The sequence below is a fragment of the Convolutriloba macropyga genome, chromosome 15 (assembly GCF_964194025.1).
Source record: "Convolutriloba macropyga chromosome 15, txConMacr16.3, whole genome shotgun sequence".
Classification (NCBI taxonomy): domain Eukaryota; kingdom Metazoa; phylum Xenacoelomorpha; order Acoela; family Convolutidae; genus Convolutriloba; species Convolutriloba macropyga.
The window spans coordinates 38125793-38150924 of NC_134482.1; the positions used below are offsets into that span (position 1 = coordinate 38125793).

Sequence of the window (25132 nt, forward strand, 5' to 3'; positions counted from 1 at the left end):
AAAAAAAATGAAAATCATTAAAATCCACTCAAGCAAGGAGAGTAAAAACGAACTTTCATATATCTACAGTCGTATCAACAAAGTTTTACATCTGAGTATATATATATAAATTTACCATTTGATGAAACAGATGCATATCAAAATGTTCGTTAATAATAAACCTTACAAGAATTACCTTAACCTTACTTCGTTTTGTTCAATTGTAAAGTTGAAATTTCGTTTTCTATGGTGTCTTTCTTTCAAGTTGGTATTTCTTCTCCAAACTAAGCTTTCAATGTCAATGCTCGTGTTCGGTATTCGTCGCGCGTTTTGATGGCTGGTTTCAGTGTTCTTATATAAAGTGCCTCTAGTGTCATTAACTTAAATTGGTAGCCATTCTGGTCTACTTTCTTCAACTGGAAAGCTGTTTTTATCAACAATGCACTCAAGCGAATGTCTTCCCGTCCGTGAGTCCGCGTTGGCATGCTCCGCAACATCTGTGGTTATATTTTGACAACTTTGACGTACATAGAGGGATTTGCATCCATTAAAATCAAGATGGAGTTCACAAACCCCGATGGATTTGAGGTTGTTATCAAAGCTAGACTTAAGGCTGGGTATACACTTCTTAAAATTCCGAGCGGTACAAAATTCTGTACATGATGCAATTTGTTCATCTTCTTTAAAAATTCATTAGAAACTATGCCTCAGTACTGTAATACATTGTTGTTTCTCAGTATTATTCTGTTTTTTTACGATTACGACGGAGTTTTTTGTTTTTCTTTGTTCTTTCATTTGGAGCTGGTTAGTTGTATCCTTGACAATTTTCCCTGCCCAATGCCTAGGACATTGATTATAATCCAATCTTTTTTCCATTGTTTGTCAAAGCTTCACGGAACGCTCCCCAAATGCTAGTGTCTCGGAACAGGTGGTGTATTGTTCCCTGTATTATGTGTTTCTTATGTTGAAGTGGTACACAGCTACGGTAGCTCAGAAATGTTCCAGTATCTGAAGATTTTTGATACCATTTGAAGATTTGTACCCTCCGGTTGCACAATAAACAACAGGTCCAGAAATGGCAAAATGTTTTTGTGATCCGTTGTTTCTAATGTAAATTGAAGATTTGGATGGAGGTTTTTGAACGCATCTAACAGCTCTTTTTTATTACCTCTAACTGTTCTCACAAAATCGTCGACATGTGTTGGAAAAAAATTTTTTTTTCCGACGAAAGATTAATGTCAGTCTTATCATTTTTACGGCAGAATGAGCACAACCCGAAATGGTTTTCCATGCTATCATATTCTGTGTTACTGATTAGCTTACATTTTGTTTCGAACCATCTATTGCAAATCTCATACTCAACACCCATGGAACGTGCTCTTACAAGGTGCGACAGGTGCTCAATTGTTCGTTGGTTTCATTTTGCAGACCTTGCATTGTTGTTCTCCGGGCAATGTTAATGGCTTCCTTTACGGGAAAGTTGGTGTATGAACTTCTACATCTACTGATAGAATTTGTTAATCTTTTTCAAGTTTCATTAGCTTCAGAGTCTTTCGCGCGTCATTGGTGTTAGTTTCTATGTTTGCTCTTCCAGTGTTTTGGAAAAAGCGTGTAAGAAACTTGTTAAGGTTATGGTAACAACTTCCCGAGATAGAGAGAACAGGTCTCAGGGGTTTTTTGTGTACCCTAGCTAATCCATACAACCTTGCCGGTTGTGCTCCGATGGACCTTAAGGCTTGGTAAAATTTAAACATTATTTTTTCCCTCATATCCAAAAGTTCTTTGTTTAGTTTTTTTCCTTTTTCCTTACGATGTTTTTGCAACTGTTTTCAGTTTTTCTGAACTCTTCGCAACCTCGTACTTTTTCCGGTTTTTCTGCGTACGTCTTCTTTTTAATGACACAAAAACCAACACCTTTTTCAAAAGGGACAGCAATCAGGCCGTTGTCGAGCAAATATTTTAACACTTTTGCTAATGCTTTATCTAAAGGTGTTTCTCTGATGTTTTTTGAGTACAATTTTGCTGCCGCTTCAATTTCAAACATTTTTTCACCTGGAACATTGTTCTCACGCAGATTCCTTATTAAATTGCCTATGTCCGCCAAGAAATGCAGTTTAAACTTCTCCCTTATTGGATGCTTTGGATCAAAAGCGAGCTAGTTTTTGACGAATCCCGGCAAAATGATATTATCTAGAACCACTAGAGTCTTTTCATTAGATGACCTTAGCGGCTTGTCTAGCCTTTCCTGAAAAAAAACTCTAATAAATTGCAATTTAGTCTACGTAAAAGTTACAAAATATCAGTTTTGTTGTAAGAATCAGGTTTTTTAAATGAAAAAAAAATGAAGGAGGAAGCATAAAATGGTTACGTTCAAGCAGTCATTTCAATTATAACGAAAACAAGGATATTTTTCAATCAGATTTTTATTACCAATCTCATATCAACTTGTTTCCATAGAGTATGCGATTTCAAACTCAATCCCCTTACTATGCTTAGTTAAAAAACTTATAAATTTTTTTAAATTTTTACTATACGGCGTTAACCATCAGCGAGTTGAGTGACAGTAATTACACCTTTGTACTCCGAAAACTCTCATTAAAAAAGGGTCTCAGAGTCCAGCATTTAGTGTAATGGGTTTAATTACCTGCTCGGGTCAAGGAAATTTACGACTTTGATAACTAACGTTGATTAGTCGGAAAAATCAACGCAAGTTTAGTTGAAGGCGTTGAAAATTAGCGCAGATCTTACATATTTTGGGTTGATTTCAGCGTAGTTCTTACATATTTTGCGTTGAATTTAGCGTAAATCTTACAAAATTTGCGTTGAATTTAGCGTAGCTAGTACATATTTTGCATTGAAAATAGCGTAGATCTTATATTATTTGCAGTGAATGTAGCGTAGATCTTAGAGATTTTGCAATGAATTTAGCGTTGATCTTACTAATTTTGCGTTGAATTTAGCATTCATTTTACATAAAAATCAAGGCACAGAACTCTGAGTATGGGACTTGAACAACTGACCTTATGCCTAATTATCGCCTCTTCTACCACTGTTCTACAGAACCTTACTATTCTAGGAACCACACGCTTTACAAATCGGACTGTTAAGTTTCATATAATTTTGGCGTTTCTCAGCGTATATTTTACATACTTTCGCGTAGATTTTAGTGTTGACCTTACATAGGTTTGCGATAAATTCAGTTTAGATCTTATTTAATTTTTGTTTATTTTTTGTTCCAATATTGTTCTCTTTCAATTCCTTCCAGTTTTTCTCGCACGCAACCAGTTTCTGATATTTTTAAAATTGTGCCTGCCTACCTCATTACGCTATCCAACCATTCCCACTCACGTAACTCCCCCCACACGTTAGCCCCTCCCCCCCCCCCAAGACCGACGTACCCCACCCAAAGCATACCACCCCCACGTACCCTCAAACACCAGACGTACCCCCCATTTACCCCACCAACGCAATCCCCCCAACATACCCCCACCCCCGGGTAACCCCAAACACGTACCCTCCACATGCCCCCAACTTACACCCTCTCCCACAAAAAGCAAAATTATGTAAAGTCAACTCTCTTAATTCAAAGCCAAATTATGTAAGATCTACGCGAAATTCAACGCAAAATAAGTAAGATCAACACCAAATTTAACGCAAAATCATGTAAGTTCTGCGCTAAATCCAATAAAAACTATGTAAGATCTACGCAGAATTCAACTCAAAATATGTAAGATTTGAGGTGATTGCTTTGAAATTTTGAAAGCTCTACGCTAAATTCAACGAAAAATAAGTTAGATCTACGCTAAATTCAACGCAATTATTTGTAAGACCTGCTCTTAATACAACACAAATTTTGTAAGATTGGCGTTGAATGCGTTGCAGTCCGATGAGTAAAGAGTGCAGTTCCTAGGAAAAGTAAGCTTTTGTGGAACAGTGGTAGGAGAGGCGAAAAGGAAGCTTTGGGCCAGTGTTTCAAGTCCCATACTCAGAGTTCTATGCATTGACTTTATACAAAATCAATACTATATTCAACGCAAAATTTGAACGATCAACGCTAAATTTAGCGCAATATATGTAAGGTCTGCGATAAATTCAAAGCAAAGTATGTAATATCTACGTTAAATTCAACGAATAATATGGAAAATCTATCCCAGGATGAGTTGTGCGACCCACGCTAGCTCTGATCAGACCGTCCAGACCAATATCGGTTCTGATCAGACATATTTGAGTCGCGCACTGGGGATGCTAGGCTGACGTGATTCGCGCACTGGGGGTGCCAGACCAACTCGAGTAGCGCACTGGGGGCGCCAGACGGATTTTAGTCGCGAACGGGAAGTTCCAGATCCACTTCGGTCGCGCACCTAGATACCCATAATGAAACTCTTGTGTGCTAAAACAACAGTAATCATTGGTGTAATTTATTATTTTCGGAGAAATAGACGTCATTTTATGGATTTGGTTTTTGGGTTCTTCAGTAAAAAAAATATCAGTTCTAAAGAAAGAAAAATTTTCAGCTCAACGACAGTTTACACAACTTAATCTCTATCGTAGTCTTTGCTGTTCATCACGTGTCATTGAGAAGTGTTCTTCAAAAACATTCCCCTCGGGGGTTAACTAACTGTTCGTCTTTTCAGGAGACTGACCGTTTTGAGTTGGACCTCTTTGTCCTGATCAGACTTTCCAGACTCCGAATGGATTTCTGATCAGACATCACAGACTTTGGAGAGAGCTCTGTTCAGACTATCCAGAGAACAGGAAGTGCCTTGATCAGACCGTTCAGACTCTCAGTATATCAACGGGCCCTCATCAGTATATCCAGACTGTAGATAGTGCTGCCAAACTATGCGCAGCTGCTGCTGTTTAGACCATGCGCGACCCAAGTCGGTCAGATCAGGGCCAGTTTGGGTCGCGCACCTCATCCTGGGACGCTTTTCAAAGCAAATTTTGTAAGATTGTGGTCCAATGCTTAGAGATTAATGTAAGATCTACAGCCAAGCGTGGATCTTACATCAATTTAACGCACTCAACGCCGATATTACATAATTTTGCGTTTTTAGCGTTGACACTTTGGCCCGGGTGAGAGTTTGCTGGATAATCCACTGCAAGGAGTGCCATAAGACTGGAAACTTTTTAAGGGAAGCTTTTTTTGGATTTCTCTATCATTGGTCTTCAATCACAAAGAGTAGATACAGCAGATTTCTGCATCAGAAACTATAGCATAACCCGGGCCGAGGAATTTGGCCAAAATTTTGTAAGATCAGCGGCAACTAGCGTTGACAAGTTGGAATGTTCACCGCAATTTTCTTACATAATTTTGCGTTGAATGCGTTGATTTTAAAGACACAAATTCAACGCATTCAACGCAAAATTATGTAAGAAATAGCGATGAGTTTTTCAACTTGTCAACGCTAGTTGCCGCTGCTCTTACATATTTAGCGTTGAATTTAGCGTAGATCTTACATATTTAGCGTAGAACTTAGCGTAAATCTTACATAATTAGCGTTGAATTTAGCGTAGATCTTACATATTTTTGCGTTGAATTCAGCGTTGATCTTACGAAAAATCAAAGCGTTAACTTAAACTATTAACCTCCAATTGCGTGTGTTCCTCTAATTACTGACCTCCTGCTTGTCTGTCGCCTCTTCTACCATTGTGCCACAGTACCTTGGTTTCCTTAAGAGCCGCAATCCTTATAAAGCGTAGATCTTACATATTTTGCGTTGAATTTAGCGTAGATCTTACATATTTTGCGTTGAATTTAGCGTAGAACTTGCATAAATATCGTTGAATTTAGCGTAAATCTTACAATTTTTTTGTTTAAATGAGCATTGATCTTATATATTTGGCGCAGAATTTGGCGTAGATTTCGCACGTTTTGTGTTGCATTTAGCCGAGATCTTACATAAATTCAACGTATTCAACGCATTTACCATGTGAGGCGTACTGGGAAAAATTTTAATTCTTTTCAAGTTTTGAAAAACATTTGAATTCCTAAAATGGTCTGAGATGGTTTTTGCATAGTAAGAGAGCACTCAAAACTTATTTTTTTCTGACTTCATTTTTCTCACTTGTGCAATATAGGTGTCGAAACAGTTAAAAAAATATTTTTCGAAAATTAAACTGGGAAAAGTTTTTAAATGGTAAAACGTTCTGAAATGGATTTTGCATTATAAAAGAGCACGAAAACTGATTTTTTGCTGACTTCACTTTTCTCACCTGTACAATTTAGGGGGTCAAAACAGTAAAAAAATTAAATTTTTGAAAAAAAACTTGAAGAATTTGAAATCGTAAAATTGTCTGAATTGGATTTTGCACTATAAACGAGCACTAAAAAATGATTTTTTTTCTGACTTCTTGTTTCTCACTTTTGCAGTATAGGGTTCGAAACAGTGAAAAAAATTGATTTTTCGAATATAAAACTTGGAAAATTTTGAATTCGTAAAATGGTCTGAAATGGATTTTGCACTATAAAAGAGCAATAAAAAGTGGTTTTTTGCTGACTTCGCTTTTCTCACCTGTGAAGTATAGGGGTCGAAACAGTGAAAAAATTGAATTTTTGAACAAAAAACATGGAAAAGTTTTGAATTCGTAAAATGGTCTGAAGTGGATTTTGCACTATAAAAGAGCACTAAAAAGTGGTTTTTTGGTGACTTCGTTTTTCTCCCCTTTGCAGTATAGGGGTGGAAACAGTGAAAAAAGTTGATTTTTCGAATAAAAAAACTTGGAAAAGTTTTGAATTCGAAAAATGGTCTGAAGTGGATTTTGCACTATAAAAGAGCACTAAAAAGTGGTTTTTTGCTGACTTAGCTTTTCTCACCTTTGAAGTATAGGGGTCGAAACAGTGAAAAAAAAATGAATTTTTGAAAAGAGTAACTTGAAAAACTTTCGAAATAGTAAATTGGTCTGAAATGGAATGGAAAAAAATCAACGCCAAATCTGTAAGATCTACGCCAAAATTCAACGCAAAATAAGTAAGATTGGCGTTAAATGCGTTGAATTTATGTAAGATCTACGCTAAAGTCAACGCTAAATACGTAAGATCTACGCGAAATTTCAACGCGAAATATGTAAGATTGGCGTTGCATGCGTTGAATTTATGTAAGATCTACACTAAAAATTCAACGCTATATATATGAAAGATCTACGCCAAAATTCAGTGCAAAATATGTAAGATTGGCGTTGAATGCGTTGAATTTATGTAAGATCTACGCTAAAGTCAACGCTAAATACGTAAGATCTACGCGAAAATTCAACGCAAAATATGTAAGATTGGCGTTGCATGCGTTGAATTTATGTAAGATCTACACTAAAAACTCAACGCTATATATATGAAAGATCTACGCCAAAATTCAGTGCAAAATATGTAAGATTGGCGTTGAATGCGTTGAATTTATGTAAGATCTACGATAAAGTCAACGCTAAATACGTAAGATCTACGCAAAAATTCAACGCAAAATATGTAAGATTGGCGTTGCATGCGTTGAATTTATGTAAGATCTACACTAAAAATTCAACGCTATATATATGAAAGATCTACGCCAAAATTCAGTGCAAAATATGTAAGATTGGCGTTGAATGCGTTGAATTTATGTAAGATCTACGCTAAAGTCAACGCTAAATACGTAAGATCTACGCGAAAATTCAACGCGAAATATGTAAAATTGGCGTTGAATACGTTGATATTATCTAAGATCTACACTAAAAATTCGACGCAATATATGTAAGGTCTACGCCAAAACTCAGCGCGCAATATGTAAGATTGGCGTTGAATGCGTTGAATTTATGTAAGATCTACCCTAATTCAACGCTAAATACGTAAGATCTACGCGAAAATTGAATGCGAAATATGTAAGATTGGCGTTGAATACGTCGATATTATCTAAGATCTACACTAAAAATTCAACGCTATATATGTAAGATCTACGCCAAAATTCAGCGCACAATATGTAAGAGTGGCGTTGAATGCGTTGAATTTATGTAAGATCTACGCTAATTTCAACGCTAAATATGTAAGATCTACGCGAAAATTTGACGCAAAATATGTATGATTGTCGTTGATTGCGTTGAAACTTTCGTAAGATCTACGCTAAAAATCATCGCTAAATATGTAAAATCTACGCCAAAAATTCAACGCAAATTATGCAAGATTGGCGTTGATTGCGTTGAAGTTATGTAACATCTACGCTAAATTCAATGCAAAATATGTGAGATCTACGCTAAAATTCAACGCTAAATAGGTAAGATCTACGCTAAAATTTAAGGCAAAATATGTAAGATCGTCGTTGAATGCGGTGAATTTATGTATGATCTACGCTAAATTCAACGCTAAATGTGTAAGATCTACGCCAAAATTCAACGCAAAATAGGCAAGACTGGCGTTGAATTGCATTGAATTTATGTAAGATCTACGCAAAAATTCAACGCTAAATATGTAAGATCTCCGCAAAATTTCCACGCAAAATATATAAGATTGTCGTTGAATGCGTTGAATTTATGTAAGATCTACGCTAAATTCAACGCTAAATATGTAAGATCTACGCTAAAAATCAACGCTAAATATGTAAGGTCTACGCCAAAACTCAATGCAAAAGTATGTAAGATTGGCGTTGAATGCGTTGAATTTATGTAAGATCTACGCTGGAGCGTAGATCCTACATAAATTGAACGCATTCAACGCCAATCTTACATACTTTTGCGTTGAATTTTGGCGTAGATTTTACATACTTAGCGTTGAATTTTAGCGTAGATCTTACATTTTTAGCGTTGAATTTAGCGTAGATCTTACATAAATTCAACGCATTCAACGCCAATCTTAAATATTTAGCGTTGAATTTTAGCGTAGATCTTACATATTTAGCGTTCATTTTAGCGTAGATCTTACTTAAATTCAACGAATTCAACGCCAATCTTAAATATTTCGCGTTGAATTTTTGCGTAGATCTTACGTATTTAGCGTTGACTTTAGCGTAGATCTTACATAAATTCAACGCATTCAACGCCAATCTTACATATTGTGCGCTGAATTTTGGCGTAGATCTTACATATATAGCGTTGAATTTTTAGTGTAGATCTTAGATAATATCAACGTTATCAACGCCAATCTTACATATTTTGCGTTGAATTTTCGCGTAGATCTTACGTATTTAGCGTTGACTTTAGCGTAGATCTTACATAAATTCAACGCATTCAACGCCAATCTTACATATTTAGCGTTGAATTTTAGCGTAGATCTTACATATTTAGCGTTCATTTTAGCGTAGATCTTACTTAAATTCAACGAACTCAACGATAATCTTAAATAATTTTGCGTTTTTTAGCGTTGACAACTCGGCCCGCGAATCATCCAGCGTTGTGGTAGGTTTTTCAAAAACGTGAAGTCTTTTTTGAAGCTGTCCAAACCAATAAACCCCCTCCATTTACAGCAAACACAGGCTATAAGTCAGAGGCGATAAGTCAGAGGCTATAGTTGTTAACCGGTGGTTTAGCACGACTTAAAGAGGGAAAAGTCTGCCAGGGCGAAACTTGCCTTATCAAATCCGTTAGCAATGGCTGTGATGAATTACTTTTTATATAATATTTGAATGCAAACTATTAAAAAAACATGTTTTATGAAGTCAAAGTTTGCGAAAATGGAGAAACTTTTAGGAAAAACAAAAGCATCTTTCTGACCCGGACAATTTTTTTACAAATCAAATGAAATAATTGATAAATCCCTGTGGTTGCAACGGAGCCTTTCCTGACCCAACCAAGGCGCTTCTTCAAATGTTATGAGTTAGTTAATGATAGAATTTAGAAAAAAAATTGCACAATCCTTAGAGGCCTCATAGCCCCCGGGTCGAGGGGTCAGCAGCTGTAAGCGGACATTTTTGTACGAAATCCGCTGAATGCGCTGAAATTATGTAAGATTTGTGCTGAATGCGCTGAAATATAAGAATTTGGTGGTGAATCCGCTGAAAAAAAATATTTCAGCACCTTTCAGCGCATTTCTTACATAAAATCAGCATATGATTAAGCACCTTTCTTACATATTTTAAGCACTTGGTGAATCCGCTGAAAAAAAATATTTCAGGACCTTTCAGCGCATTTCTTACATAAAGTCAGCATATGATTAAGCACCTTTCTTACATATTTTCAGCACTTGGTGAATCCGCTGAAAAAAAAATATTTCAGCACCTTTCAACGCATTTCTTACATAAAGTCAGCGTATGATTAAGCACCTTTCTTACATATTTTCAGCACATGATGAATCCGCTGAAAAAAAATATTTCAGCACCTTTCAGCGCCTTTCTTACATAATTTTAAGTGCAATTTTTTTGCTCAATAATGCTTATAATGCAATCAGCATGTGGGCTCCTTCACCTTTTGCACTTCTGAAGAGCAACGAAACAATAAAAAAAAATCTGCGTGGTTTTTAAAACAAAATTCATTTGTTTTGAAAAAAAAGACCAACTGAAAAGCCTCACACTTTCATCATATCAGAAGCCAAAACAACTCAAAAAGTTTCAACTTGTGCAAAGAAACCGTTGAAAATGCATAAGATAAGTGCTGATATTGAGTAAGATAAGTACTGAAATTTTTGTAAGAAATGCGCAGAAAGCCGCTGAAGTATTATATTTTTCAGCAGTTAAAGTGCTGAAATTCTGTAAGAAATGCGCTGACAGTCGCTGAAAAAAAAATATTTTTCAGCGGATTAATCTTACATAATTATCCGCTTAATTTGCTGAAAAGTGCTGAAATTATGTAAGAAAGGTGCTGAAAATTCAGCACATTAAGCGGATAAATATATAAGATTAATACGCTGAAAAATATTTTTTTTCAGCGGTTGTCAGCGCATTTCTTACATAAATTTCGACGAATTCGTCGACCCGGGCCGGCACAAGTTGAACGCTTGGAACTGCTGAGAGATCTCTGAATTTTCGATCAGCTATTTCTCAAGTTATGAGTGAATTTTTTGGTAAATCCAGTTTGATCTTAATGTTTCATCAATTACCAATATGCTAAACCTAAAGAAGATAGCATCCTTGAAAATTAAACGTCAACAACTTCACTTATGGAAGTATATGCACATTAAAATGGTTGATTCAATCGTTTTGACAGAATTAACAGAAACATATTACATTAAATGTAAAAGTATTTTTTTTTAAAATTTCTGTCTCGGATAAAAATTTTCAGATACTGCAGCACAAAAATTATTTAGAGGAACGTTGAAATTGATTGTTTTAAGTTAGATTAGTACATTAGCAACCAGGAAGACAAAGAAGTTTTTATCGGATTACTAATTAGAATTTCCAGATCAAATCAGATGACACAGAGAGCACAGAAATTAGAAAAAGATTACTGCTTAGATCAATTATGTTTTTCAATGGAACCATAGCAGAATCAAATAAGTCTTGATTAATTGATGCAACATTTATATTATTATGAATTTGCATTTCTCCTGTTGTTAATTAAAAGGTAGCACAAAAACGATAAATTTACTAGTTGGTACTAAAAAAACCAGCGTCTTTTGCTTATCGTCAATTTGATACCAAAAACCATGAAAATGCGTATTCAGATTTTAAAAAAAACGCTCCAATGCTATCCAAATTTGAATTTTAATAAATTAGAAATCAAGAATAATCTCGAATCAACTCTTAAAATTTGCCAAAATGAAGCTGTTAAAATGGCATGTTTTTTAATGAATCCAAATAAATTTACTAGTCACTAGAAGATCTGTCGCTGACGCTCTATTTTCCTGCGGAAATAATTCCATCATTGCTTCAGATGTTACGAGTGATCTTGGCGTTAACAATAGTGCCAGTTTGTAATGAATAGTCATATCCTGTATAAAATCAATAAGGCATATTTTAGTCTTGTACCTCTCTGAAGAATTCTTCCAAAAAGTTCCCCGAATGCCACGACAACAAGAGCGTACATTTGTTGTTTTATCTGTATTACTGCACGCCTCTGAATTATGGCATCCGTTAAAAGCTTCTCTCTATAAATTAGAGCTCTTTCAAAGTAGAGCAACTAAGTGGTTTATTGGCGAATCTTCCTGTGTTGAGAGATTAAGTGAAACAGCATTTCTTCCGAAAAGCCTACTTCTAGAAATGAGAGAGAAGCTTTCTTCTGGAAAAACTGATAAGTGGTGGATTTGTTTTCCATTAGTACTTGTTTCAGTTGAGATCTGGAAGTTGATGACTTTCTTCGACAAAACAACAGCTAAAAATGTCGAAAACCTCTTGCAATTTGGGCGAGTCCATTTTGTTTGTGCAAGCCGTGACGCCTGGAAAATTCTTGCAACGGTTTACAAAACTCTATTTTCTGAAGAACGTAAAATGTTTAAGGTGGAGCTGAAGCAACAGCTTATGGTGTTGTTGAAATAATTATACTCTCCGAACCTTTTAAAGTTCTGCCATGTTCAATAATAGTTTTTCTTTATTTTAGTACACATTTTTAATTTGATCCTTCATTAGAGTTAAATTCTGTTACTACTACTATTATTTAACTTACAAAAAAAAAACAAAGTTTTACACAGATGAGCACTTCAATCGGAATTTCACTGCCAAAAGAAGTTTTACTAAAGACCAGAGTTACTTCATATCCACGAGCCCTCTTTTCATGGATTTTGACCGATTGAGCAAAAAACCGAACCAAAAAACCTCGCCATAAAAGATGCGCTTTAAGTAGAATTTTAATCAATTTTGAGAGTTAATTGTTAAAAAATTCTATAGTCTTCACTCAGGTCAAGCTCCTCGTTCACAATTGTCAAAGATTGAGATCCAGACCCTGAAGACCTATGATCAGATTCCGACTCAAATAATATTTATTATGATTACAATTTGGTTTCTTAAGAAACTTGAATTGGGTTTTAATATTTGAAGAATATCATTGACTATGCGTTAACCAATTGTGATTTAACTGACAGGAATTACACCTTTGGATTCGGAGAACTTGAATTTGGTTTTAATATTTGAAGAAAATCATTGATTATGCGTTAACCCTTCGTGATTTGACTGACAGGAATTATACCATTGGATTCGGAAAACTGCCATTGGGAGGAGTGTTTCAGTGGCTGGCACCTTGTGTGATTTTTTCCGAAAAATCCACTTCAAGGAGTGCCATAAGACTAAAGGAAGCCTATCATTGGTCTGCCATTTCAAAGACGGTGTACAGCAGAAATCAACACCAGAATCCGGAGCAAAATCTTCCAGGCATTGTTGATAGCTTTATTAGGAAAGGTCAAATCCTTCTTATTGGAGCAGCCCAAGCCAATAACCTATACCCCCTCCATTTGCAGCAAATAAACATCAAAGTTGGAGACTATAATTGTCAACTGGTGATTTTGGACGACTTAAAATATTGGAAAAGCCTGCCAGGGCGAAATCTGCCTTATCAAATCAGTTATCAAATCGATTGTGAAGAATTATTTTTTAATATAAATCTTGAACACAAACTATACAAACTACAGTTTCTAAGAAATCAAAAATTGCAACTATTGACATATTCCTAGGCAAGACAAAGCAATTGCTTTTAGCGTTTATGCAAACTGATATCTGACATTTCTGACAAAGACTCTTTTTTTCAAACCAAATGCAATATTTGATAAATCCCCGTGATTGAAGTGGAGCATTTCTTGACCCAGCCGAATTGCGTTTTCAAAAGTTTTGAATTAGTTAATGATAAAATTGACAAAAAGTTTTTGCAGAAGTCTTAATGGCTTCAGAGCCGGCGCAAGTTGAACGCTCGGAACTGCTAAGAGATCTCTGGTTTTTCGATCAGCTATTTCTCACGTTATGAATGAGTATTTTGGTAACTCCAGTAATGTTTCATTTTCTAATATGCTAAACCTAAAGAAGATAGCATCCTTGAAAATTAAACGTCAACAACTTCACTTATGGAATTATATGCACATTAATATGGTTGATTCAATCCTTTTTGACAGAATTAACAGAAACATATTTGCTTAAATGTAAAAGTATTTTTTTTTTGAAAATTTCTGTCTTGGAGAAAAATTTTCAGATACTGCAGCACGAAAATTAGTTAGAGGCACGTTGAAATTGATCGTTTTAAGTTAGATTAGTACATTAGCAACCAGGTAGCAAGGAAGACAAAGAAGTTTTTATCGGAATACCAATTAGAATTTCCAGATCAAATGAGATGACACAGAGAGCAAAGAAATTAGAGAAAGATGACTGCTTAGATCAGTTTTGGTTTTTCAATGGAACCATAAAAGAACCAAATCAGTCTTGATTAAATGATACAAGATTTATATTATTATGAATTTGCATTTCGCCTGTTGTTAATTAAAAGGTAGCACAGAAACGATAAATTACAACGGTTGAAAAGTAGAAAACACGATAATGTTCGATAAGGACAAAATCAAGTTTTCTGTAAAATTTAACTCTTTATTATGAAAAAATGATAATTGATTACTTATTAATATAATGAGAATGCAAAAAATTCACAAAGTAGCAAAATCATCAAAAGTTATCTCGCAATAGAAAAAAATCACAATTAGCGTTTGAAGTATGATATTTTGGCGTAATGTCTAATCTATTACTGCTACAGACATATAACCGATAGAAAACCGCTTGCTCATTGTGGAATGGGGGCTACTACCGATATTTAACCAATAACAAACAGACTGTTTATCTTGTACGGGGGAGGGGGGCTGTGTGATCTTTTTAAAGTCTCAATTTAAAAAAGTGAATTGATCAGTACTATTAGTAGTTAGATGAGCTTTAGTGAGTATAATCGACAGTTATTTTCTTTTGTTTTGGTTTAATTATATTTTGAACCAAACCGATCGGAGATTTACAGACATCTGCCCTTTAATTTAGCGAATCACCTGTGCTTTTAATCGACTTTTATTAGAAGACAATTTGAATCAGTCACTTTTGTGAAGTTTGCTAACAATTCAGTTTAAGAATAATTTAAGTTGTTGTGAAATCTTCTTTCACTCATTTGATGCTATCGTGTCTAAAAATTTTTACCCCTGCAATACGTAACACCACACATTTTACGCTGAAATTTTGTAAACTTTACATGTCATTCAAATGATGACTGCTTAGATCAATTATGTTTTTTCAATGGATCCATAGCAGAACCAAATCAGTCTTGGTTAACTGATACAAGATTTAAATTGTTCTGAGTCTGCATTTCTCATGTTGTTAATTAAAAGGTAGCACAGAAACGATAAATTTACTAGTTGGTACTAAAAAACCAGCGTTTATTGCTTATCGTCAATTTGATACCAAAAAGCATGAAAATGCGTATTCAAATTTTAAAAAACGATCCAATGCTATCCAAATTATTCGAATTGTAATAACTTAGAAATCAAGAATATTCTTGAATCAACTCTTAAAAATTGCCAAAATGAAGCTGTTAAAATGGCATGTTTTTCAGTGATTTCAAATAAATTTATTAGTCACTAGAAGATCTGTCGCTGACGCTATATTTTCCTGCGGAAACAATTCCATCATTGCTTCAGATGTTACAAGTGATCTTGGCGTTAACAGTAGTGCCAGTTTGTATTGAGTAGTCATATCCTGTTTAAAATCAATAAGGCTCTCTGAAGAATTCTTCCGAAAAGTTCCCCGAAGGCCACGAGAACACGAGCGTACAGTTGCTGTTTTTTCTGTATTACTGCACGTCTCTGAATTATGGCGTCCGTTAAAAGCTTCTCTCTATAAACTAGAGCTCTTTCAAAGTAGTGGTTTATTGACGAATCTTTCTGTGTTGAGAGATTAAGTGAAATAGCATTTCCTCCGAAATGCCTACTTCTAGAAATGAGAGAGAGGCCTTCTTCTGGAAAAACTGATTTTCCAAAGATGAACTTCGTGAGATAATATTTTTCTATAATTGGAAAGTTAAGTATTTAGAGCCCTGGAGTGATAAAGAAGTCAAAGATCAATATGAAAGTTGCCATTTTAAACGCTGACTGAACTATGTCATTTTAAACTGTTTCGATCGAGAAGCTCAGAATATAAAACGCTTTCTCGTTTCAACAAACTGTCGGATGGATTCACGAACGATGTGCCGCTAACAATTTACAACGGTTGGAAAGTAGAAAACACGATTTAATTTTCGATCAGTACAAAATCAAGTTTTTTTGCAAAATTTACCTCTTTACTATAAAAAAGTGATAATTAATGACTCATTTAAACAATGATATTGAAAAAATATATATCTGTAAGTAGCAAAATCATCAGTAGTTTTATCGCAATAGAAACATTTCAAAAATAGATTTTATCACCCCCCCCCCCCAAGTTATTGCATTGGTTTTTTCTGTTAAAATTGCTGAAGCCAAGCAGAGTGTGACAATGTTAAGAAGAGTTGTCACTTACGAAAGCTTGAAAAATTGAAGTACGATTTTTTGGCTTAATTCAAGACAAACTGATCAAGCACTGCAGCCGCAGGGAATTTTTTTCTTAAAAAAGGATAACTTTGAGAATTGTGTGTAGTTTTGATAGATCTGTTTTCTTACTTTATTGATTTTGCGATCGAGGAGGGGATGTATGTTAGAGGCAATAGAATTCGACCAAAAGTCATTTTTTAGCTGTTAAGCTGGTTCTGATTTCATATACTATAGAAGTACTTTTTCAGTGTTTTTACTAGTCAAACAAAGATGCAGTTAGTTAATGTTAATCGGGAGCTGAATCTATGTTGTTCACTTATAGGTTAAAAATTTTTAAATCTATGTTGTTCACTTACAGGTTAAAAATTTTTGAAACTATTTTAGGAGTACATTAATCAGGTCATAAGAGAACGGCTTGCAATTATTCGGGAGAATAATTTTCTAGGAGAGAGGAACGCAGGAAATTGACATAAACTGATACAGCGTGAAAATAAGACAAGTTAAGTTAGTTCTTTGAAATAAACGTTCTTTCAAAAAAGTGTAGCGTTGCGACGTCGCCAGGGAGGTGAGTTGAGTGCTATAAGTTAAAAAAAACTACTGAACAAAAGCATATTCGGTCACTTAGCAAATCGGCACGTGTGCATCAGGCCAAAAACCAACCCCACTAGAGGGCAAACATAAATTTTGAAGTGAATTAGATACTTTGAACAGGAAAAAGATTTTTCAATTTGAAGCGAAGAAAGTTAATTTTAAGAGATAAAATGATAAAGTTGCTTTGGGACGAACCGACTGCCAAAAACCAGAAGTTGGCATTTTTGAGCAGCCGAATAGTTCGAAATGGTTGAAAAAGAGATAAACTGGGACAGTTAGTGACAAAAGAATCCACTTTGTTCAATTTTTGGTCAATTTGAAACCCACGACTCCCTTAAAAATTCAAAACGCAAAAGACCCGCAAGGAATAATGCTACGACAACAAATTTCGGTATTAATCTAATTAGCACCCTATGGTTTCCAAAAAAATTTTAACCAAAGCAATTTTGAACCCTAGAACATGAGATATAGGCTTTTGAATTTTAATTCCCTGTGGAAAACCCACGAGACATGTGTGCGTGCACTGCTCGTGCCCTATTAAGATTTAGGCTAAAATAAATGGCCAGTAAAAGCACCTGTGGTTGGTTTTTCCTCGACAATAGTTTTTTTTCACCTTGACGCCCCAACCTTGATAATTGAACCCTAATTGTTTCTAGAGATCAAATTTAAGGATTTCAGTAAATTAGATTTTTCCGACATGTTGAATTACAGAGACCTGCATGAAATGGTTTGAGAATTGGGAGTTACAAATACTACTAAAGTTAGCGTTGAACTTAGATAACCAAGTCGCTCATTGTTTTTACAGAGATTAATTACTGCTAGTTTTCTTCGTGAGCGGAAATGGAACGATATGAGTTTTTCGTAGCAAAGTTCTTCGTTAACCAAACAAACAGTAAAGGAAATGAAATGTGCAAAGATGTGTGTACATTAGGCGGATTGGGATTGTTTACATAAGAGTCCAAATGTCCTTTACTTAAGATAAGGTGAAAGTTAGATAATGGTTGGTGGCAGTTAAATTACAAAGCGTAATTTGACAATAATTTATTTGCATATCCAACAAAGCCCTCCTACGGAATCTGAAAGATTTCGAATGTCAAATGCAATGTTTACTTAAGAGAAAATCTTTTTTTTTGCTTACGATAAGAGCGTGCTCGTTGAGTATAAATTGAGGTAACAAACAGAGTGATGTTGGAGAATTTTAGACCCAGGAGAGACCTTCGCACAAGCGAGAGAGAGAGAGAGAGAGAGAGAGAGAGAGGGAGAGAGCAGTTGGTTTATTATGAGTTATCTCTAGAAGCAGTGTGAAAAAGCAGAGAGGGGAACGAGAAACTTCGAGAGTTTACTGAGACTGAACTTCGAAAGTTTGTAATTGCGCGAACAGTTAGGATAATGTGAACGTTTTCGATTTAGTTCATTTGTGAAGTGAATCACGGATATTGTTAATATTACTTTAATTACTGTTACAAAATATCTTGAGTTTTTCCTTCCTTTGATGAGCATGTAATTTTCTTACCTTTGTTATCCATATCATAAGAATTGAGATTACGGGCCTCATTGTGAGTTAATTATTTTCGAGTTAATTTAATTGCAACAGCGTACAAGAGCAGACGATGGGATATAGCGTTGAGTAACAAATCAGCGCTCTCTTCACCAATCCAAAAGACTTCGTTCTATTTTTTGATCAATTTTCTGGGCGACAGAGTCCCCTCATTGTTGAGCTTAGCAGAAATTCAGGAGACGACATTAATGTCTAATGTATTTCTGCTTCAGACATATAACCGATAGAAAACCGATTGCTCATTGCGGAATGGAGGTCTACTAGCAACAATTATCCAATGGCAAACAGGCTGCTTATCTTGTGCGGGGGGTCCGATCTTTTTAAGTTCTATTTTAAAAAAATGAGTTGAACAGCACTAACTGTAGTTAGATGAGCTTTAGTGGGTAGAAATAATCGACCGTTATTTTCTTTTATTTTGGTTTGTTTATATTTTAAACCAAACCGATCTGAGATTACCAGACATCTGCCCTTCAATTTAGAGAGCCACCTGTGCTTTTAATCGAGTTTTATTGAAAGGCAATTTGAATCAGTCACTTTTGTGAAGTTTGCTAACAATTCAGTTTAAGAAATATTTAAGCTGATGTGAAATCTTCTTTCCCTCTTTTATTGCTTTTATGTCTGAAAAATTTTAGCCCTGCAATACGTAACACCCCACATTGTACTCTGAAATGTTGTAAACTTTACACGTCATTCAAATGACTGCTGTCTATTCCGATAAGTAAAAAAATTGAACAAAAGCTATCCAGAGGCATGGAAAAAAGCCAGACCTTATCTTCCATTATTTATCGATCGTACGTCTGGCACGTTTTTCCTAAGAGAATTTGCATGCCTATTAACCTCAAAAATTTACCAAAAACTTATTGACTGTGCCAGCTAAATTCAATTATTTCTTAGTGAGCGGGCATTATTTTGAAACCAATTTTTTATGTTCATATGTAAATTGTGTATTTGTCTATGTATAATATGCATTCATATTTTTCCGTGTCTTCTTTTTTGAGGAGAGAGGGTGGGTGAGGGAAGACACTTTAGGGTGAAAGTTCAAAAGAATTGATAATCTTTTGATAAATGAACTGAAAAAAAGAAGCAATCTTAGGTGGCTGAGCTTGATAATTATATGCCTGATGCGTACTTTTGTGCATTATTCCCTCGTTGCTTGTTGACCGAGGTTATGTCGATAGTTTTTGTTGATTTGTTTGTTTTCCACCCGCGTTTGTTGCTCTAATCAGGGCAAATTTCCACTGAAAAACAAACAATAAACACCCCATATGGTAAAGTGTTTTCTTTTCGAACAATCTTTAAGTGTCAGTTTCAAAATGGCCGCTTATTTCAAAAAATTTTAGTTGTTTGTTCGCTTGTTAGTTCACGTTATCATTCATTTATTAGCGCTAATTTTGAAACTTTCTAATTCATTTTATCAGCATTCTTACCTTTCCAAATTGGGCCAGTTTTTCATTACAAAAAAAAAGAAAAATTAACAGGAGTTGATTAAATTCTCATTTAATTTTTGTTTTGATTGTAACCGTGTTATTCTTACGTAATTTTATTCATATTCGAAAACCAATTGAAATGAAACTCATTATTCGAATCTTCATTGCGTATCATCAGAAAATAATATCGTCATCATTGTGCAAAGCTTTGCAGCAATTTTTCCACATTTTTTTCTTTTCCTCTTCAACTGAAAAAAAAAAACGAAAGAGCATTGGTTTATTAGGATTAGGAGTTTAGCGTATATTCTAACTAGCGTTGATTACTTTGTTGTGTGAAATTTTTTCAGCTGCATTATTACTTTTTCCCAATTTTTGGTGGATTCGTTGAGTACATTGATGTACGTGTATGGTCAAAATAAAGGAAGAATAATATTGTTTACATTACAGCGGCCTCATAAACAAGTCCAGTTAAGAACGTGACTTTTTTTTCTCAATTTTTTGTATATCTGGCCGCTATTTTTTACACGTAAGCATATAGTGTCAAAATGAATAAAAACCATAGGTTATTTCAACTTGAACTTTATCAACTTGATATCTGCATTTTTACAAATTTGCTCAAAAAGATTCCCCAATAAACTTTTTTATAATGCACTTATTTCGTTACTCGCCGTTTTACTAATGGATATGAAAGGTTATCTTTTATTATTCAAACAAGATTCTATCAAACAAATAACTGGTTAAAACTTTTTCATGCCATAAAATTCCCGGTTCTGGTGTAGAACAAACTATTAAAGAGCCAAAAAACTTTCCTTTTTCACTGGTCGTTGAAATGGCCTCAAAAATAATAGTTTGTGAGCTTAGAAACTAGGGGTTTGGGGGTGGTGGTAGCGGTGGTTGTTGTGTAAATATATGTATATGAGTGCGGGGGGGGGGGGGGGCAAATCAAAATTGGCTGGGGAGGTGGAGGGCCCAATCGAAAAGTGTACCCCCCCTGACGCGCTTTCTGTCACCCTTCAAGTTCCAACAACATTAATACCTTTTTCCCAGCTTTACTTGAGTTCTGTAAAACTTGCTAATGTGTATGGTGAAAGTAAAGGATGAATAGAGTTGTTTACATTAGCAAAGACAACGAATATTTTCTCTACTTCGGACGAACAATGTATTTGGCCCTTACTTGTCATGAAAACGGATTAATACAATGACAACGGAAAGTTACCCTCGTTTTTGGCACTGATTTTAATTTCATGCTATTTTGGCTATAGCGATGAACAATTGTCGACATTCAAGAAAACAAAGATTCAACTCCGCTCAAACAATTTTTTTTGAAAAAAAACTTTTTCGGATTTTGTTACTATAAACCAACAGGTGTATTTTTAATAAAACAAGTCGGCTCTTTAAATCGGAATTTCTGTAAAATATCAATACATACAAAACTCTTAATAAGATACAAAACAAGCCTCTCTAGTCGATTTTTAATTTTTCCAGATGTAAAATGAAAAGGGTGTTGAGGAATGTTCCCAATTTTTTGTCGTTAAAAATTTTTGTTTTTGTTTACGTTTTTTTCGAATCTGTATTCAGGCCGCTTACTAACTGAAAAATTTTCAGTGAAGCAAAAGTTGTTTTTAATATTTAAGAAAAGACTAAAATCTCTAGGGAAAAAGTTTTATCTAATTAATTCAGTGAAAAACCGACGATCAGTTTCAATTTTTCTATTATTTTGAAGCAGACGCACTCCTTCGTTTGGTGTGACCTCACGAGTGACATTATCGATAGAAAAAAATCACTGAGGGTTAAATTGACGAAATAGAAATTCAAAATACGAGAAGTCTTTCTGATTTATTTTTTAAGGAAAGCATCTTCACTCAAATCAAATCATCATGAAAGCGCTCTGTGAATTCTAATTCAACTTAAAGAAATCTTTTTCGTTCAATTAATTTCTAGGAACGAGAAAAGAGAACGAGTTTAAATACTTTTCGTTACGATATGAAACGTTTTAAGCTGATCTTCTTTGACTTTATTTGCTACTTTTTAACTTCAGTTTGTTACTTTTTAATTACCTTTTTTCCAAAAATTTTGAGTATTGAAATATGTACACTAAGAGAGCGGTCAAACAGCATTTCTCGTTAATGCCTGTAAAGAAACCACAGAAAATGAATCTGTAACTTAGAAAAACTCATTCAGATAAAAATTCCAGCAATTTTGTTTAAAAAATGGTGAAAACAAATGCCAACGATTAAATAGAGAAAAAATGCTCGCTTTATTTTGTCTCCAATTGGATGTTCATATCAAAGGTCCTAGGTAGAAGTTTTTATTTCATTGTAATTGTTGGCAAGGGTGTTTTCTTTAGTTTTTGAGTACTTTGAGGAGACTTTTTTTTTGAGCTGGAATTTCACCAGTTTTTCCTGTATAGTTAACTTTACCTAGATGCAACCTTTCTTCACCAGATAGTTGAGCTACAACATTCATATCCATACCGCATTAATTTTAAAATTTCAGAGCAAAGAAATGAAATAATTAAAAAAAAATATAGCCTATGGAGCTCTGCAATCTAAAAATTGCGAAATGAGGAAAAACGTAAGCCGTTTGTAGCACCAACTAAATACAATTGAAAGAAAAGGGTAATTGCTGAGACCCCGAATAAAAGCTATACAACATTCAATTTTTTGCCGAGTTCTCAGTATCCGGGGTATTTTTTAACAGAAAACTAATAATTTATGTAATGGTTACGTGACTCTGCTTGAAATCACTGAGAACTTCTGGCGTTTACCGAGAACCGCGAAGCCGTTCGAGATATAATGTCAGAATTTCAAAGTGACTTCTGCAGAGTCACGTAACCACTTTAAAACATGCACTGTCCAAGTTCAGTCGGAAGCTTTACCGAAGTGATTTTAACCGATTAAACAATCAAAATAGGAGTTTTCTTCCAATTGATGAAAGGGAGAATAACTTTCGCAGACAAATGGTTCTTTTTTTCCAAAACAATATAAGAAGAAAACAATTTCTCAATTTTGTTGTTCTTTGATTTTTCTGTTTGATATAAGAAAGAGCCAATTGTCCCTGAAAAAGAATGACCGATGATGATTCCATTCTTGCAAAAAGAACACGTGACAAGATTGGATGGTTGGAGAATCTGTGGAAACGATGGATTCAAGTTCCACTGATTCAAGGTAGATTCAAAAAGAGAAGACCCAGAATTATTTTGGACATCTATGGACATTACTTTTGCGAGGAGTTTTGACATAGCCGACTGATACTTTTGTCGATTCATTCAAAGGATTTTTTCCCGTTTCTGCATCCCCAAGATTTTTTTTCGTTTTTGCAAGCGCACTGTCCCCCCCCCCACACACACACAAACACCCATCTATCAGTACTATAATCCTTATGTAAACCAGAAACAGCACAATTAACATTACAAAATGAAAAATTGAAAATCAAAATCCTGCTTGGGGAAAGAATTATATGCACCAACAAGCAATAGCAAAAGAAACAGAAAAGAAACTTTTTAAAGAAAATCAAACAGTTAAAGGGGAGGAATATCACCCAAGCACTCTATACAACATTGCAATGATTATTCAAATATATATCAACGAACGTGTCGATAACACAATCAAAACAATGAAGGACAATTATTTTCATGAGTTTATGTCTCAAATTGACATACCAAATACGTTTTTATTTACTGGAGCTGTATTTAATAATTGTACAATTAGTTTTAAATAAAGAACGCTTTTTAGATTTTTGGAGTCAATTTTTAAAAATTTCAACTTCTGGCTAAGTATTTAGGAATCTCTGGCATTTCAACTTCTGGCACTCGCGACTTTCGGCATTGTAAAACTTGCACGTGCGTGTTTTATGTTTAGGTGACTGATGAAATATTTTTGGTTCATTTTCGTTTTTAACGTATCTTATCAACAAAACACTACTTTTCTTCTCCTGGAAAAAGAAGATACTGCGCCTGTAATAAAAATGAGGTCTGAGTTCGACCGAAAAAAGTTGCGGACTTGTAAGAATCTTACATGATAGCAAATTTTAAGAAGGATAAGCGATATCTTGCAACATCTTGCATCATGACCGTCTCGCCAGATCTTGCATGACGAGCAAATTTTAACGAAACCTTGTAAGATCGTGAATGGTGAGCATTTTTCTCGGCTTCTTTTTTGCAGGATTTAGAAGTGCAGACGAGATGAGACAGATGTAAATTTCAACTGTTAAACAAAAAGCGACACTTATTTCAGGGCAAAGAATCTGAAAAAATTTTAGGCATTAAAATGTGTACCGGGAAAGTCTGGGACCTAAAATATGAGAACTCAATCAAATATGAGTAAAAACTGTCGCTTTGGATATTTTAGGAAATAAACCAAAAATTGCGAGCCCTATAAATAGCTATTTCTTCGGAAATGAATTCAAATGACAGTTGACACCCAACTTTGAAATTGCGCATTAGGAATTGCGCAATTCTCAAGTTTTGGAATTGCGCATTAGAGCTCAAACCTTTAAGTGATGATTTTTACGATTATATTGGTGGCTTTGTTGGTGTCAAGTGTCAATTTAATTGAATTCTACCAAACTCGAATCTAAAAGAGTGATGTTTCAATTTCTTGATTAAGAATTTTGTTTTGATTTTCATTTCGAATATTGCTTCGCAATTTCATATCACATTAAGGACTGTTCTCTATAATTGAAGTTGGTTCAATGAAAAATATTTAAACAGAACAATTTTAGTCTGTCAATTACAACTGCATCTCTACGACATGCAGTGAACTACTCCTTGATTTGTGTTCAATATTTTTTGAGCGATAATTTGTTTTTTCGTTAATAATAATTTTTTTTTCAAATCTTTAGTAAGAAAGTAGTATAGGTTTTCTGGGAATGGTTTTTGGATTTTTGGAATGATAGTTTGAGTTATGACGCAAAAGAAGCTTCATTGCGATCGTGGTATTGTTCAAATCATCATTTTAAGTTTATCGCATTTTACGAAAAAACATAAAATCTCTTTCCTGATTCCTCTTAGGTCCCATTAAGTTGAAAACAGTCCAAATCAAAACACCCCGTTCCATTAACTGATGTTGAGAAAGAATTGGATGGAACAAAGAAAAGCAAAAATGACATGCAAATCAATTTATAGATGCGCACTTAGATTTTCAGTCTCTTTTCGGATCACAAACTTCTGTTCTGTTTGAAGACCATTCGAGAAAGAGAGAGAGAGAGAGAGAGAGAGAGAGAGAGAGAAGTGATAGA

The 25132-nt window shown here is 34.7% G+C and overlaps 1 protein-coding gene across 1 annotated transcript in view; it reads right to left on the reverse strand.

Annotated features, from left to right (window-relative positions):
* Nucleotides 1-25132, reverse strand: part of LOC142353939 (ras-related protein Rab-18-B-like) — a 476381-nt gene that overhangs the window by 22520 nt on the left and 428729 nt on the right. The window lies entirely within an intron of this gene.